General features: G+C 36.6%; 1 long non-coding RNA gene across 1 annotated transcript in view; it reads left to right on the top strand.

The window, feature by feature from the left end:
* Window positions 1-16,501, top strand: part of LOC112947178 — a 17,479-nt gene extending 978 nt beyond the window's left edge. Inside the window, exon 2 of the long non-coding RNA XR_003249359.1 lies at window positions 15,901-16,501. This is a non-coding gene — a long non-coding RNA (uncharacterized LOC112947178). The remainder of the gene's footprint in view (window positions 1-15,900) is intronic.
* The last annotated feature ends 500 nt before the right edge of the window (window positions 16,502-17,001 follow it).

The following is a 17,001-nucleotide window of genomic DNA, read 5'->3' as shown; positions in this document are numbered from 1 at the left end:
CACAGGATCTTTCCTCTACCAAAAACAAATCAGATGTGATTTCAATTGACAGCAAGTTTGATGGCATTTCAATAAAATAGAGCTAAAGCACTGGAGGTCTTATGTAAAGATAGGTTGTTACAATTCAGATAATCATCACCTGTCCATCAGAACAGACCTTTTCCAATTTTTACAGGAAAGTGTCTTTGTTCTTTGAATAGAGCACTGAATGAGCGCTTTTCCAAGGACTTTCTCCTGGGCTTTGGACAAGACACTTAACCATTGTTCTAAATTACAGATATAATTACATTCAACTTCCTGCGTTGAGATCAGTAAGTAGAAAGTGCTATGTAGATATTATTTTTAGATTTTGACCTTAAACCACCTTGAAAATAGTGTCAGGTTACCATGCTACAAGGTATGGTTGTTTTCTGGAAACTCTCACAGCATTTTATTAGGCATTTTAAGAAGATGGATAAAGGGAAGGATTGCAAATATCCTTGCAAACAAATGATTGTTGTGATATTTTTGTCTTTCCATTAGAAAATGTAGTTGAATTAGAAAATTAAATAGGCAACAATAAAAAGTATTTAGAAATCATGTGGACTACAGCTGGAACATGAACACTGAACATGTGAAAAAATTCTTTTCATATTTAAGGCACTGACTTGTATTTTCAGTAATATGTTTTCACCTCTGTTGAGACATCATTTGTGGCTTCTGGTAAGTTGTTTAGGAAATTTTTACCTACATTATGAATTTACTGACGTAAAATATTTAGAGATTATTATTTTTCCTGCTTGGATGATAAGGATCTTAATGCAACATACAATGCTTGTAAAAACAGACATGCTTGTGAAGGGCACTTTTTGACTTAACATGGTGCCAGTAGAAGTAATCATAAGATGTCAACAATCTAGTTTCTACCAGATCATGAGAGGAGGGGGAAGAAAGTAAAGGAGTTTTCTGTGAGAATAACAGTAATGACAGCAATAAAATACATTTTACAGATTTCAGAAGCTTTTCTTTAGAAAGAATTCTGAGAAAAGTTTCTGGCATTTTATTTCATCTATGCAGTCTTATCTATCACCATTTGAAATGTCATAATAGAATATGAGGCTATTCTATAACTGATTCCAGGTTACTGAATGTGCTCAAGGAAATCATCTTCATAAGCATAAGTACCTGCACAAATTACTTGGTAGGACAAGAACTGTTTGTAGAAGAAGCACAAACAATTCCTGCTGTGAATGTCCCTGAGGCTATTTCTCCAGAAGCTTCAAAAATACTTGTCCCTGGGTCTTTACTGCTAGCCCTAATGCAGTCTTAGAAGATCAATATGGATGAGCACTTTGAATATTTTCTAGGCCACGATAAAGAAAATAAATATGAAATTCATCAAGTATGTTGTCCCTTCTCTCAAAATGCCTCAAGGGGAAGGAAGGAAAAAAGAAGATAGAAGGCTGTTCACTGCTCCAAACTAAGGTTCTGGAAAAGAAATAATGAAATCTAACAACAATTGGAAAAAATGCAGTTTCAGGATATTCCTCCTTCTCTATATCCTCCATTAACTTTCAGTACTATTTTTCAGTAATGATGAGTAGGATTTCCTTTCCAATAGCCTGGAATTATTTATTCAATTGAAAATATCTGATATCTGGTATGCACCTCACACATAATATATCAAAATAGAGAAGGTATTTGAATATTGCCCCTTTTGGTGTCCTTCATGCCCTTCATAGTTTCTTTGGCCTTACTCTGCAGATTTCCCTTTCAAAGACTGTCATGTGTCTGCTGATGCACACTTAGGGTCTAGCTTCTCTCTGCTGGTTTTAGGTTGGTGTAACTGTATTGAAGCCAACAGTGTTGCTGTCTCTGTAAAAATAAAGCAGCTCAGTAGTGAATTGTGTTGAGCTGTAACAATTTTTCGTTCAAACTTTTACCAGCTCAAGCTGTGTGTGATAGGAGGCCACAGAGATGTGACACGGATAGATGTGACAGAAGGCCACAGAGATGTGACGCGGATAGATGTGGTAGGAGCCACTTCCTGCATTTTGCAGTCTCAGGAGAACTGATGGTGCCCTTCCGATGTAAAAGAGCACAGTCACAAATAGTCTTTATTATCCAAAGAAAGAAAGAAATAGTGAATCATAGTTTCATATACAAGACTTCTTGTTATATAAGACATATTGAATTTCATTTGCACATTTTGTGAGTATATTTATTTTGCTAAAAGCTGATTACTCAATTCCTTTTAAAGTCTTTAAAGACACTGTGCCAGTCATTCCTAAAGTTTACAAGCATATCCTTTTTGACAGTCAGGAGAGTTTGAGATTTCTTTATTAATTACTCTGTTTACATAAAAATGAGCTTTATATCATTTGTGCATTCCTATTATACATATTTTAGAAATTACAGAGTAATTAGAGCAATTGCTTAAGCTGCATGTGGTGTCTAATTTAATTTAATAAGATGCAGCTACATCATTTTTCACGTATCGTAAAACTAGACATGTGAGACAGTGAAGTCATAACAAACTGTTATAACAGTATACATAGAGTTCTAAAAATGTTGTTCATTGACTTAATGATAAGTACTTCTATAGCTAAGAAACACAGGTATGTTTGTACTTAGTGTGCAAAGCATGTGAGAGGATGCTGCTGCTTATATTGTTGCTCTATACAAAAGGAATTCACGTTGCTTCTCCCCTCCATGTAGGTCATGGCCCTTACCAGTTTTACTCTGATAATATTAGCTGTAGTCTGCGGTAGCACATTTTAGTAAGTCAAAAAGAATGGTCATTTATCAGACTTGACAAGTGGTGGCTGAATAATAACTTTCCTGTAATGCAGACGCATTCCTGAATGTTTAAGTGCTGATGGTTTAAACATTACAACACACCAGTTTTTAATTGATTTGAGGTTCACTGATTCACTGACCTCTAAGTAAATGCCAGTACAGAGTGTGTTTTTGTTTTCCTTTAGTTGTCTATCGAGGTGGATTTACAGTCAAATGTTTCATCTTCTAAGGTCCTACACATAGCTCAGAAATGTGCATCCTGCTTAAATATGTAAAGCCATTCTCTGACATGAGATAGAGATGTGATACACATCTTCTAGAATACAGTTTTCAGCAGTGTGTGAAGTGCATGAAGTGTAAATATACTTAGGAGCGTAGTACCTGAATAAAGAGAAGTAATTTTTCTCAAGGCTTGATTGCATAGGTTGGGAGCACCGGTTTTACAGCTAAACAGTTGCAGAATAAGGATGAGATCTCAAGCTTTGGAGCATGGCTGAGTTAAGCCAGCCCGACTTAGCCTAATTATTGTCTAAAGTTTGTACAGCAGCTTGAGCAATGTTTCCATTTTGCACTCATTCTTTGTAGCTGTAATTCAGGAGTGTATATAGGGGTTACTGGAGCTTGCAACTGTTTTGTTCACTTTCTTCAGCCTCTGCACCAGGAGATTTCATTCCTGATTTGTCTTTTCAAAGCTTTCTAGTTTTTAACACATAGTTATGCTCCAAGTATATTTTTTTCCAGCTTCTTTGGTTTATCTCACTTTGCCTTCGAGATGTATGTGCACATTCCTTCCTTCTCTATAAATCCAAGGAAGAATAGGAATAAGATTTTTTCTGTTAAGTACTATAATCACAGAGAATAAATTAATGTTTATTTTTCCTGTAAAATCTGTTTATCTTCCTTGTGTGCAATCACCTCTGATTAGAGAAGGCATAGTGTTTAGCAGTCTTCTGTAAGGTGTTTTCTGGAGGTCTGCAGAACTTGCTGTGTCAATGAGACACCTCAGAGTCAATAATTAACCAGCTAAAGCACAAAATTTCTATCGATGTTTGGGCAATAAGTGATAAGGCTGTAGACTGTTTCAACTTGACCATCAGGAGAATGACTTTGTCATGGAAGAATCTTGACACTCAAAGTACCCAGAGATTCAATTTTACTTGGTATCCATACCAAGTGATATACTAGTGGTTTTGGAAGCTGGAGATGGCATAAATAAGATACAAGAATAGATAAAAAGTACTCATTGTAGTATGGCTTTTCATAGTTGCCTTCTGGAGAACAATGCAGTGTGATCAAGCAGTGGTATATGCATAAAAAGTCACCCCTTAGAGAATTCTAAAACTGCTGTTATCACCAAAGAATAGTGATCACTCGCTGTAAAATAAAACAGTATTTTGCACATTTGTTTACTGAATCCATATGTGTAATATAGGGCACCTTTTTTATTATACAAAAATATTGTTTTACCTGCCAAAATTTTAGCTTCAGCTATTCCTGTCTTCTGTATTTGAGCTATCTTGTGCTTACAAGTGGATGTTTGTGTTCAAGACATTTATCATCAATGAAATAAAACAATATAGCATACATGTATAGAATAAAATAGACAAACTGTAATAAGTTTGATCCATCTATGCAAGTTAGAGATGAGCAAAGTCCTGCAAGCATTTTAGAGATGAGCAAAGATCCTTCAGATTGTAGTGCATTAATATCTTTGGTCTTGAATTTTAATGAATTTTTCAGCAGCAAAATGTTGAGTGTAAGGATTTAACATAGTGTGCTAAAATTCACACAGGGCTTGTATGGTTAAATGCTGATCTTCATGATACAGTAAGTCAAAGTGTATTTTTGATGTGTAGTTGTAGAAGGGGGCCAGAACAGGCAATTTCATCCATCCTCATCCTTCCACAAGTTGCTCAAGGGTGAGTTGAATCTGCAATATGAAGCTGACTCATGCGTGGAGGTTGGGGTAGTAGGATTATTGCTATACTGTTGGTTCTTATAAGACTGCTGTGCAGTGTGGGTTTCACATTATTATGCATGAAGCATACCGAAGGCAAAAAGGAGAAAGAAAAGCATGATTTATTACAGATAAAGTGTTTTGCTGTTTTTCCAAATTGTCAGTGTCTGTGCTGGATGCATTTAAAGATCTGGTTTCAATTCTATGTTTTTAAGCTTCCTCATCTGGACAGATACTTATGACCGTCCACTGTAGATAGGCAAATATGTTCAAGAGCAGAGTGAGATTGTGATGTGAAAACCATAGCTTAATAAGATTTTCTGTTTTAAATGATGATAGTATGCTGTAGTTACTCTGTTCTAATTAGAATATCTGTACATACATTGTACACAAATGTTTGTACATAGAAGGTTCTGTTTATGTGTTAAAGGTGTATATATACACCCATGCACTTAAACAACTGTAGCTTTCATTCTCAGAATGGACATAGATTATTAATCATAGTGGAACAAATATTCCCTTCCTTTCTCACTCAGACCTCTTTGCATTAAGGACTTAGGCTTTACTTTGGGAAATATCTTATGCGTACCAGTATATTTCCTAAGATCCTTAAAAACTGAAAAGTCAGCAAGGAAATCATGTCAGGAGACAGGGATGGAGCAAGAAGAATGCCTGCTGCCTGATTAAGTTTTTTTTTTTTTTTTTTTTTTTTTGAAATTATTTTCTTAATTTTTTGAGAAAACAGATTGTCTAAGTTAGTTTCATATGCTAGAAGTTCATAAGAGGAAACATTAACAGGTTTTGTTTTGTTTTCCTTTTTGATAAAGTAGACACAAAATTCATATTTTTCACCAGGGATTTTATCCTGCTATATTATTTGAGTTGATTTAATGAGCAAAAGCTCCAACACTTACTTTCTTGCCAAGGCTCTCATTCAGATTCTGTTTCATCTGTGAGAGCTGGTAATGTGCCCACTAAATACAGCACTGTAAATCAATTGCATATTCCATCTTTTCTTTTTTGCAGTAGCGGTATCAAATACTGCACTGAGAAGAACGTTGGGTCTTGACAGCCTGATTGAAACACCAGCCACCCAACCCCACTTTGCACAACTTCCAGAGCTGGTAGATTTCTTTGCTTTCTTGTGTACTTATTTTGACCCTTTGATTTATGGAACATACGTGGAAAATACAGAAGAGAATTTAATCTTCTATCTCAAAATGAAATTGGAAGTTTAAGGTTCCTTTTCTTCTGAGCTGCTACTACTCCAAAAATATTTGCATCTGAATTTCTTAAGGATGAGGCAACTAAAAACAAAAGGAACTGCAGCTTAAAGGAACTAAAATTTGCTCAAGTTTTGTGTGTGATGAGAGGTCCTAATAATTTTACTTGGTAAGTAAATCTTATTACCTGAATGGGAACAAATGGGATTATAGGGAAACAAGGAGAATTGCTTGCTCATGAGGCTGTGAGATGGCTGGGGAAATTTATGCATTTTCTAGTATGTGCTTCCTGTTCTTTTCCTGGCTGGTACTCTCAACAGGATGAGATCTTTTCTACACATTCTTTATATAAAACTTTCATTTTGAACCTCCCCCCAATCTTTATTTTTTTATTTTTATTTTTTAAAATGTCTGCGTTTACTTGCAGTCCCAATGACACAGTTTAAGCATTTCTTCTGTATTTTGGGGAGAAGTGCAGAATAGTACTTCCATACCCCTGATGGAAAGCATCAAAGCATCTTTTATCAGAAGGAGGTCACAGCACTCCAATACAATTGCTAGGAGACTTATATAGAATTTGTTTTTCACAAGAAAAATGGGTGCACTTCCTCTTTAGTGTGCTCAAAGATTATGAGCTTAGTGTAAAACAGGAGTTAGTTGTCAGGACTGAGATTTTTAGCACTGTATTGAGTTATCACTGAACAACTTAGACTCTGGGGAAAAAAAAAAAAAAAAAAAAAAAGCAATGTTCAGTAAAATGGAATGTATTTTTGATTTCCTGCCTGGACACCAGACCCAGGTATTTCCTATTTGGAGACCAGTCCAGGCAGAACCATGTATAAGCTAGTGAGTTGTATTTGTATTGCTTATTGAGAATTCCCCCTGCTTGGCTAATGACACACCGAAGAAAAATTGCTGAGTTTTTTTACTTGAACACAGCGTCAAAATGATCTTTAAAAAATATAATTGGTAACAAAAAGATCTGGTAATTAGGGTCCCCCCTGGGCCAGATTTAGCCTCTGTTGCTTGGTACAGAAAGAGCTCAGAGAGGCTGGTTAAGTTTCTCTTGCAGCTCTTTTGTCTACATCTGCAGCCTAATTTCCTGGTATAGATCAGAAATTGCTTGCATATCCAGTCATAAAAACTTGGACAGGATCATCAGTATCCAGCCACATCACCCACTGGCAAGATATGTGTCCTAGACTGTCTACTGAGGAAGCCATTTGGAACATACAACCTAAGAACTTTAGTGCTGCTACAAAAGCACCATCAAAAGACAATTTTCTGGCACATTTTACACTGCATAGTTATTTTCAAATACTCAGATATCTCTGTGGAACAGCATAGTCCTGCAAGTGTGAGACATCGATGCAGGAAATAGGATAGGAGCTGTATTTGCAAACTATAGAATTGCTTCCAGAGCTGTCAAGTTCCCAAATTTAAGCAGTTGCTTCTGCCTCTGTGCTGTACCAACAGTGTAGAAAAGCCAGTTCATTGAACACCTTGAGCTTGTCACAGTTCTGTAATGCTGAATGAAGTCTTCCAAGGTATGGATTTAAATTCTATTGATTGCAGTCTGACCTTGATAAGGTCAGACCTTGCATTTTAATTGTGATTTACACCAAGCCCTTACAAACATGCTACCCATAAAAGGAATATATATATGTTTTGAAGCTACTCAGGTTTCTTAGACTGTTAATTATTTTCCATGGGAAACAGTGGTGAAAAGTTCAAGCCAATCTCTTCATGAAGTTAACAGATTTCTTTCCTGGAGCAGGCATCAAAGCTGAAGGAGGTGATTGCTGAGGGGTTTTCTGAAGTCAGCTCACACTATGTCTAACCCAATGTAGTGTTCAGAAAACAGAATATTAATTTAGTTATACATCATTCTTTCACCATTCTTTGTTTTAAAGTAAGAAGATCAGATACTCTGAGCAGAGCCATCCTAATCCAAATTGTATAAATGGCTCATGCAGTGCTGGAATCTTGAATCCCATTTAGTGAGGTGGGAAATAACACAAACAAAGCGACAGCTAAAAATAACTCAGGTATACCAGATAAAGTGCCTAGGAAGGTTTGTGTAGGCAAAAGCATTGAAAGAGTGATGCTAAATCATATTTCAGAAAACCTTTTTTTTCTGGGATTAAATGGTTGCACTGCAGATAGTCCTATTATGCAGCAGTCTAAGTCTGTCTTTAGCTGAAGATTACATGGAATGGCAGAAAACCCCAGCTGAGATGACAGCTTGACTTTGGGTGGGTAAATCTTTTATGTTTCTACTACTAAATTCTTCTCAGTGTTCAGCTGTGCCCCCAGAGAGCAATATCTGAAAAGCAAAGAACAAAAAAAAAGATCTTTTTTGTGTGTGTGTGTGTTTTTTTTTTTTTTGACTGCAAAAGTTTGTTTTGCTTTGTTTTACTTTCTCTCCAGAAAACACTAGGAAGACGCAAAGTGCCTTCGAGAACAATTCTTGTTTGTATAAAACGCTCTTGCACCCCTTTCTGCAAGCTACCTTTTTATTTTGAGGTGCTCAATATTCCAGAGTAGGACATGGTCAGGAGTGAGGACCAAGGCCAAAGTTGTTGTCCTAAGTTATCAGAGCAGAACAGGTAAAATGAAGACCACACAAAATTGTTTTCAAGAACTTTGCTCTCTTTTTCCTCCTATTCCAAAAGTAAGTGCAGAATCAGTCTTGCTTATTCTAGTATATTTATGTGGATCAGTGCAGGTAGCAAAACCCTGGAGCTTAGCTTTTCAATTTGTCAATTTTCAACTGTGAGTCTACATGAAAAATTGAACTATAACTACCATGAAAAAATCTATTAATTGGCAGCAACTTCAAGAGAACATATACCAGATAGGTTCTCAGGGGAGCACTCGATGTGTACATTGATTAGTCCTGCTTTTTTTAATTCACTTCATATGCTTGCATTTGTATATATATTTGTATATCAATTAAAATGTTTTTACTGTTATCTTGTTCACATCCTCCCTATTTTTCATGGGAGAAGAGCAAATACCATTTTAATAGTGTGTCAAATAATGCAAGAAATGTAATTGTTGATAAATCATTTCTCTTTTCTTGCATTGATATACAAAGCAGCTATAATAATGTTTCCTTTATGGAGAAAGAACATTATTCTGCACAACTGTAGTGTATTTGATAAATATCCACCATTTAACACAGTGCTTGATGATCAAGACAATCACTGATAAAGTAACAGGTAAGCGTGATACAGCATCATTTCTGAGTTAGATCAGGAGACTGGAGATTAGAGACATATTGGACAGACTGGTCAAACTCGCTTAAGTCTGCTTCTGTTATTCTGCTATTGAAACAGTATATCAGTGGTTTACAAGCTACCAAGATGTTTAAATAATTATTTGTAAATTTGAGATCCTAAGGTAAAAGCCTTTCACCATCCCCTACGAATTCAGGGAAAAATCATCCCCTCTTTCAAAAATGATTGGTGGTTGTTCCTCATGTTCTTTTTATGCCCTAAAGAAGTCAAGTTATCACAAAAAAAAAAAAAAAAAATGCCCTGTGCATCTTTAAGTTTAGCATGTGGCCATAACTCTGCTATACACAGAGTTATTATTATTATGGAAAATAATACTTTTTTTTTACTTATACTTCTAGTTTTCACTCCCTTTTAAAACCAAAGACTCACTCTTTGCTTCTTTGCATGCTAAGGGATGACTCAGTTGGCCTAGGTTACGTGAAATCTATAAGGTGGCATGCAGAATTTTGGAGACCAAACCAGTTTTGCTGTAATTAGAAATAAGCTATTAAATGTATGCAAGTTGGTTGGCCTGAAAGTGAGCATAACAATTGGATAGTATTGGAGAGGTAGGGAAGGACATGCATATTTCAGGCCTTTTATTCTGTCTACACTGTAATTCTTGACATGTTGTTTGACTATTTAGCTCTGTTTTGTATATTGGCCTGTATCTTTTTGATGTGTTCAGCAACAGGTAATTTGCAAAGGGCAGGGGAATTAATGTATTTCCCATTCTTAGCCCTGGACTTAGATGAATGAAAACATGTCCAAGCTTCATAGCTTCTGGAAAGGGAGGTGGGGACTTTGCTCTCCCTTGCTGATGATTAGGCAGAATGTCGCTCTGTCTTGGAATCTCTTTGCAACTTTCAGATAAGAATGCTAAACACTGAGGAAAAGAAAAATTATGGTAGTTCTTTTTAGTAAGTGGGAATGGATGTTACTTGTACCTCCTATAGGACTACCTGGCACTTGAGAAATAATTGCAGCTCTGAAAGGTCTCGTCTACAGGATGTAGCACTTGGAAGGTTGGGTCTTAGGTGGATAATCATGTTGCATCCAATGAGTCATGTTCCTATTGAACACATTCAGAAGAATGAAATCTGTATCTGGATGTTAAAGTTTCAGAGGAAAAAGTTCTCTGAAGATTTAAAAATTTGGTATTGGGTAAAGTCCTGAAGTGTCTGCTTAACAGCAGCTTGGAATTTATTCAAAATTTATTTGGAATTTTGCCCAAATTAAAAAGGAGAGGCCTGAGTCTCACCTAATGTAAGCTGGCACAGCTCCACTGAAGTTGGAGAGCTACAGAGCTGTGGCTCGATGCAGCTGAGATGATTCAGAATGGAAAGAGTGGAAGCTGGTAGTTATTCTATCTTCCCCCCTCCCCCCTTTTTTTTTTCTTCCATCTTCAAAGCATTTCCAAGTGTTAATTAAAGTTTTTTTCTTCGAGCATGTGGGAGCATATCGGTGAGCTGTATGCAGATCCACCACCATGTGTATTGGAACTACAAAACCTAACTCTATTGCCAGAAATGTTTTGCGGTCAAAGGGGAGAGAGGGCTGCAATTTTCCGTGCAGATGGCAGAAGCAGAGTGCAGAGAAGTCGAGCGTATCCATTAATCTCGTCCAGAGAGGCAGGCAGTGAAGAGGTTCTATTCTGTGACAGCCCAGCCATTAATAGCATCCCAAACTTGATTTTATTTCCTCACTCTTTTTGGGTGGAAAAGACCGTGGCCGAGATTTATTATGTCATTGTCGTCTCTGCCTTGCCTCTGTTTCATCTGTATTCTTTACAGAGCCTATAAACACGGGCTGTCAGCAAGCTAAACCTGTCAGATTCCCACTTCCCCCCCTCCTGCGGCTGCCACGATGCTGCCCGGGAAAGCGCCCCGCGCGCTGGTTCTCATCATCACATCTCATTCATCACCGTGACTCCAAGCTCTGCTCGGCACGTGAGAAAAAAGGGTCAAGGGCATGAAAGGAAAAGAGACATAAACAAGTACCCAGCGGAAGCGATGGGGCTGCGGGAGATGTGGGAGGTAAGATTGCAGCCAATTTCTCAGCCAGCAGCTGTACAGGGCATGAGACTTGCTATACAAGTTAAGTGTTTTAAGCCGGAGGGTTGTGAAGAGGTGCCTGCATCTCCCGCGTTTCCTGATGCAAAAGCACAAGGAAAGGATAGAAAATCTTAGTTAAAGATGGAAAGGTTATAAAACTTTTTATAACTCAAGTAAAGGTGATGGATTGGATGTTGAGTGCCTGGGGAGCCTGATAGCATGCAAGATGTGGACTCGAGAGTTCAATGAACGTTCTTGCAGTGAAGCAAGAGCAAGCTCTGGGTTGCCTTTATGAGCCAAAGTTTAAGAGGCTTTGGATTGGGGTTGCAGGGAAATTGTTATGGAGTTTAAAAAAAAGAAAAAAAAAAAGACTTTATATGAGGCAGTAATATTCCTTTAAGTGTGATCTCTTTCTTTCCCCGTGCTACAGTGGCAGCATAGTTTGGTAGAATTTATTTTAAAAATGACTTTGGTTCCTTTTCTTCATTGTCACTGCTGCTTTGGTCATTTGTCATTTGACGGATTTGTTTTTGTAATTGGGAACTATGATTTTTGCCTGGAGGTCATTTTTTTCCAAGATTTTGGCACTTTTCTTTTGCAATAGAAAATAGCTTTTACCCCTTTCCTCATTTGGATTTTGGAATTCTGTATTGGAAATATTGTTACAATAGCATTCTGGCATTTTCCTTCAAATAGGAGAAACTGCTGAGCTTATAAGAGAACTTGTAAAACACCATTCAGAAGAGTCTGAAACATGATTTTTTTTTTCTCTCTGAAGTACTCAGTTTATAGGAATATTTTCTTGGAACTCAGTTTATAGGGATAGTAGCTTACCATTATATGTATTTATGTGGAATTTATTAAGAATATGGTATGACCTGTTATCAATTGCCCAGCAACTATGATGGTTGCAACTATGACCTTTCATTAGATGGTTGATAATATAAATATTTTTATTTACTAGTTACCTTAAGCAGAAGTAATTCTGGCTGTGCTTTATGTGAGCAAGTCACTTATTCTGTAACCTTTTAAAGTATGCTTTGTGTCCAATTAATTCTAAAAGTCTGTTTTTCTTCTTTGTGTTATTTAAGATGAACAGAGGAAGGTAAATAAGCTAACTACTTGATACTTCTCCTTGCACAATTGAAATTATAGGCAGATGATAAAACCAAAAGCATAATATAGGTTTCAAAAGGAAAAAGGCAAATTCGTAGAGGATGTGTCCATAATGTCTATTAAAGGAAAGAGTTTGGCAGCAACCTCCAAATCTGAATCCGTATACAAGTGTCTTTTTAAAAGTGTGAAGGAACACCACTTTTTGTGTTTCTCATTCTTTTCTAAGCAATTGTTGTTTTGCTAATGCTGGAGACAGGATGCTGGAGTGCTGTCTGAAATGCTGTGGCATGTCTTACAAAAGTAACTTGAGGGGAAAAATATAGGGTAGTTGGGGAGAAACTTCCTGTCACTTAGAAAAAGAACTTTGGAATGTGAAAATAAAGTAGATGGCTGCTATCATCCTCTACTTCCATAGAAGTTTTATGTTTTTCATAGTAAATGGCACAGTTCTCAATGCCAGTAGAGAACTCATGCTGCTTTGTCCATTATCCCCCATGAAGCTGTAATATGGAAATGCCAGACTTGTAACCTGCCGAATATCCTAGCCCTAGGAGGCAGGAGAAGTCCAGATCCCCCAACATGGCAGCTGCACTAACACATTGCACGCATGCATTTATCTGTATGATAAGTCAATGGGAAATAAAAAGACAGCAGCTTGAGGGGAAAAAAAAAAAAAAAAGGAGGGAGTGGAAAAGTTGCATGCATGGAGCTAGGATATTCAGACAACAGATAACTCAAAGTCAGGTTGAGAACAGATAAATTTTAGGCCTGTGGGGAGTAACAAAGGACGTCTGTGGAGAATAAGAACGAAGAGTGAATGCGCATTAGAAAAGAGGAGCACACACAAGCTCCCACAACTTACTGTATGCTGTCAAGTATAAATGCAGCTCTGTGATACAGCAGAGCTCAGTGCTGTCATGACTCTTCTTGCCCTAATGTGAAATGACTCATATGCCAAAATAAAGAAACAAAACATATTAGAAATTTCACTGACTTGTGAAGTAGGAGGTATGAAAGGCATGCTGCATTATGTCTATAAAAGAGAAATACAGCTGTAACACAATTAGGAAATAAATGTGAGTGACTTTTCATGAAGTAAATTGCACTGTAGCAGTAGCAACAGCAGTGGCTGTGGGAAAATGATGATGTAACTACTAAAACAAAAATTAGAAGAAAGATCAAAATAATCAAGTAAACCATGGTAAGCCAATGGGAATGTTTTTAGGGAAAAAAATGGAAATTGTTAGACGGAGTACCTTGTAAAATAATATAAATTATCTTCCATGTTACTGAAATCATTTTGCAGATGGAAAATGAAAAGAGGAATAAGATAAGTTCAGAACCCAATGCTTCGCTTTTCATTGATAGTAGGAAGAAGAAAACTGCTAGTCAGTTTATCTAAGGGCATCAAACCAGATTGCTTCAGTTATCTTGATCAGTACCGGATGAGAATGAGGTACAAAGGCAAGATTCCTTTCCACAGAGATATGAAGTGTTCTTTTATGTTTCTCTACCAGGGTAAGCTACTATATTGAAGGTGACAGGCTGAATCTGATAAATACTTCAAATTTAAAGTCATGTCTGGAAAAAATAAATGGGTATCTCACTTTTTTTCTCCTTAAATATAGAGTTTGGATTATATAATGCACTCCTGTCCGCATAGATACCAACTCTTTAGTAGTAAATGCTGTTTAGAGGGCTACATTAATCTATGAAAAAAAAGGCTTGAAGGGCAGGTAATGTTACATAGCTGGAGACAGCAAGGAAACTCTGAAGGTGATTGCTTTCAAATGACTGGCTCTTCTCACCAAGCAAAAATTGTTGTTAGCATTTACCATCAAAGATCTTGAATGCTATATGATGTAACCTGCCTACTTTGAGTCTCTCAGGATCACAAACTAGACTTGATTTGCCATGTTGAAATTCAGATTCCTGTAGCGTAGATATGCAGTATTCTGTTTTTTCTCTTAGACATTTTTGAGGATTATTTAAGGTACGCAGACTTCATTGTACATATTTGGCAGTTAAGTGACTAAAATGAATAGTGTGTGGACATAGATAGATTTGCAAAATGAACAAAATTGTTCTTTTGTTACAGACCATCAGGAAAAAAAAACAACTGTTAAGGTAGATTAATACAGAATATTGTTATGCTTGGGCAGTTCTTGCATCCGTGTGTAAAGAGAGGCACCATGATCTCATTGCTCTGTCATAGTTTAGTCTTGTTTGTAGGATATGACAGTTGCAGTGCCTGGAGTGCACTGAAATCAGGATTTTCAACATAAAAGTATGCACCGCTTTAATAACTGACGTGAGCCTTTTTTTTGGTTCAACTCTTCTTAAGAATTTTTTTTGGCAAGAGCTTCCTATTTGACACAGTCTTTTAAGAATGACATTTGCTGTATGGAGTTGGGAAAAACACCAAAACACATTGAGATGTCTCTTCAGGAACAGGAATATAAGAATGTTCTTCTGGGAGGTCCTGGCTGCTAGGCTCTTCTGTTCCAAAAACTGTGGGTTTCCTTATTGTAAGCTCTTCAGCATCTGAGGAGAAGGGAATCCTAACATCTGCATGCTTAAAAAGTGTTTGAATAGCTGTTTAAAGTCAGTAGAAAAGGGTCTTATTTTCCTCACTGGTAGTTTACATAGTTTACACTGGTAGTTTACATACATCTGTAATGCCGTGTATTTCATAGGTATGGTGTTTTTCTGGCTACTCTGTATATTTGGATATTTGATTTATTTTTTCTTACACTCAACAAGATGCATGACTTTGGACTTCTCTTGTCTGCCTGTGAAAAAGGAATTACTGTCCAGTATTATCAATTTTGCATCCTTTGATAGTACTTCTTCACTAGTCTTGTGTTTCTTTTTTTCAACTAAAGCAAATTCAAACAAGATTCATCCATTTCAAAATTGTTGTATTATTGTGATTTTAGCTACAATTTAAGAAATAATATGGTCTTTTCATCATTATTTTTTTAAAAGACCAAAACATAACATGCCCTAGTGTTTGAAATGTTTTGAAGTAATTCATGGGAGACTAGTATATAGTAGAACATAGTAAATGTGTTCCACCTCACCTTCGTGCATATGAGGGTATACTACAATGCTGGCACTGTTATTTCCTTTAAGACATAGCCTGAAATATTTTAAAAGAAGCTTAGGATTAGATGTGGCTAAAGACTTTAGTAGCACTCCTAAAAACTACTCTTTTTAAAAAGTTTTATTCTTTCACATGAAATTCAGCTATTAGATAAAATTGCAAAAGTACGGGGGAAAAGAGAAGAAAATAAGCACAACAATTTTTTAAAAGTCCAGGAAGATCATTTCACTGTTAGTCTTGCAAGAATCATGGAAAGCAGTTGAAATGCAGACTGTTCACTACATTATGCATTATATTCATTATGGATACTGTAGCTAATATGTTCTTGGCATTCTTTTGCCTATTATAATAACGAGATTTAATGAGATTTTTTTTAATGCTCCAGGTGTACGGAGTATATTATTCAAGCTTTCTCAGACAACTGCTGGAATTTTCCCAACACTGAGACACATCTGCTAGTAACTGGAGATACTAACTTGTAACAATCCTGTGTCAAACAAGAGGCCTTCTATCAAGTGCAGTGGACAAGAGAGACATTTTATGTGCACAGTTTAGTCTCCCAAAAAGATCAGCCCTCCTACTGTATGTCTTGACTGGAACTTTTTAGAAGCAAATAACTTTAAGAGAGCACGGGTATGGTCTCAAGAGGGGAATTAGTGTCCCTTCCTTTCATAAAGGTACAGGTGACAGCTGTATGTCCCCTAAAAGGACAAAATATTCTTGTTAACTCCCTGGGCTCACAGAAAGTTAAATGTAAATAATAACTCTCCTTCTTGTGCTGTATGTTACAGGCAGGATGAGGAAGAGAAGTAGCTCTAATTCAATGGTCCTGTGTCTGTTTTGATCTGGAAAGGAAAAACTGTCTTTTAATTAAAAGAAAAAAAAATCTGTCAGGCCCAAAGTGATGCACCTTTTGTTTTAATTGGGCAGACCAGGAATCTATTCCTGGCATACCATGTTGATGCAGCACTCATTAACCCCTGACAGATTTCATGAAGTGCTACACTGAGCTTATGTCTTCCATCTACAGAGCATGTGTAGTGACACATTCTTGATGTACCAACAGTCTTCCTAGTTGCAAATTCTTTGTCAACCAAGTTTTTTGTTTAATATACCCTCTCTCCCACAAAATTAAGTAGAAGTACTGTTATTTTCAGTGATATAAGGGGTGTAAAAGGCATCAGTCTTGAAACATCAGCACCTTTGAAATATTTATTGAGACTTTTCTATTTAGGTGTTAATCTAAGCATTACTTGAATATTAAAGGACTAATACATTTATTTCTTTTCTGATACTGTTGTGGAGACCAACCCTAAATTATCAATTAAAGAAATCCAGGAAATAATAGCAAAGATTAAAGAAAGTCACCAAAATCTTGGAAAGTCACCACAATCTTGGAATATTATCCCTCCAGAGAGATTCCAAGAGAACAGATTTAAAAAGAAAAAAAAAAAGCTAAAGATTATTTGTTAATATGTATTGAATG

Source organism: Nothoprocta perdicaria, unplaced genomic scaffold, assembly GCF_003342845.1.
Source record: "Nothoprocta perdicaria isolate Ctin4 unplaced genomic scaffold, notPer1 scaffold_222, whole genome shotgun sequence".
Lineage (NCBI taxonomy): Eukaryota > Metazoa > Chordata > Aves > Tinamiformes > Tinamidae > Nothoprocta > Nothoprocta perdicaria.
This window is presented reverse-complemented; position numbering and strand designations above follow the sequence as displayed.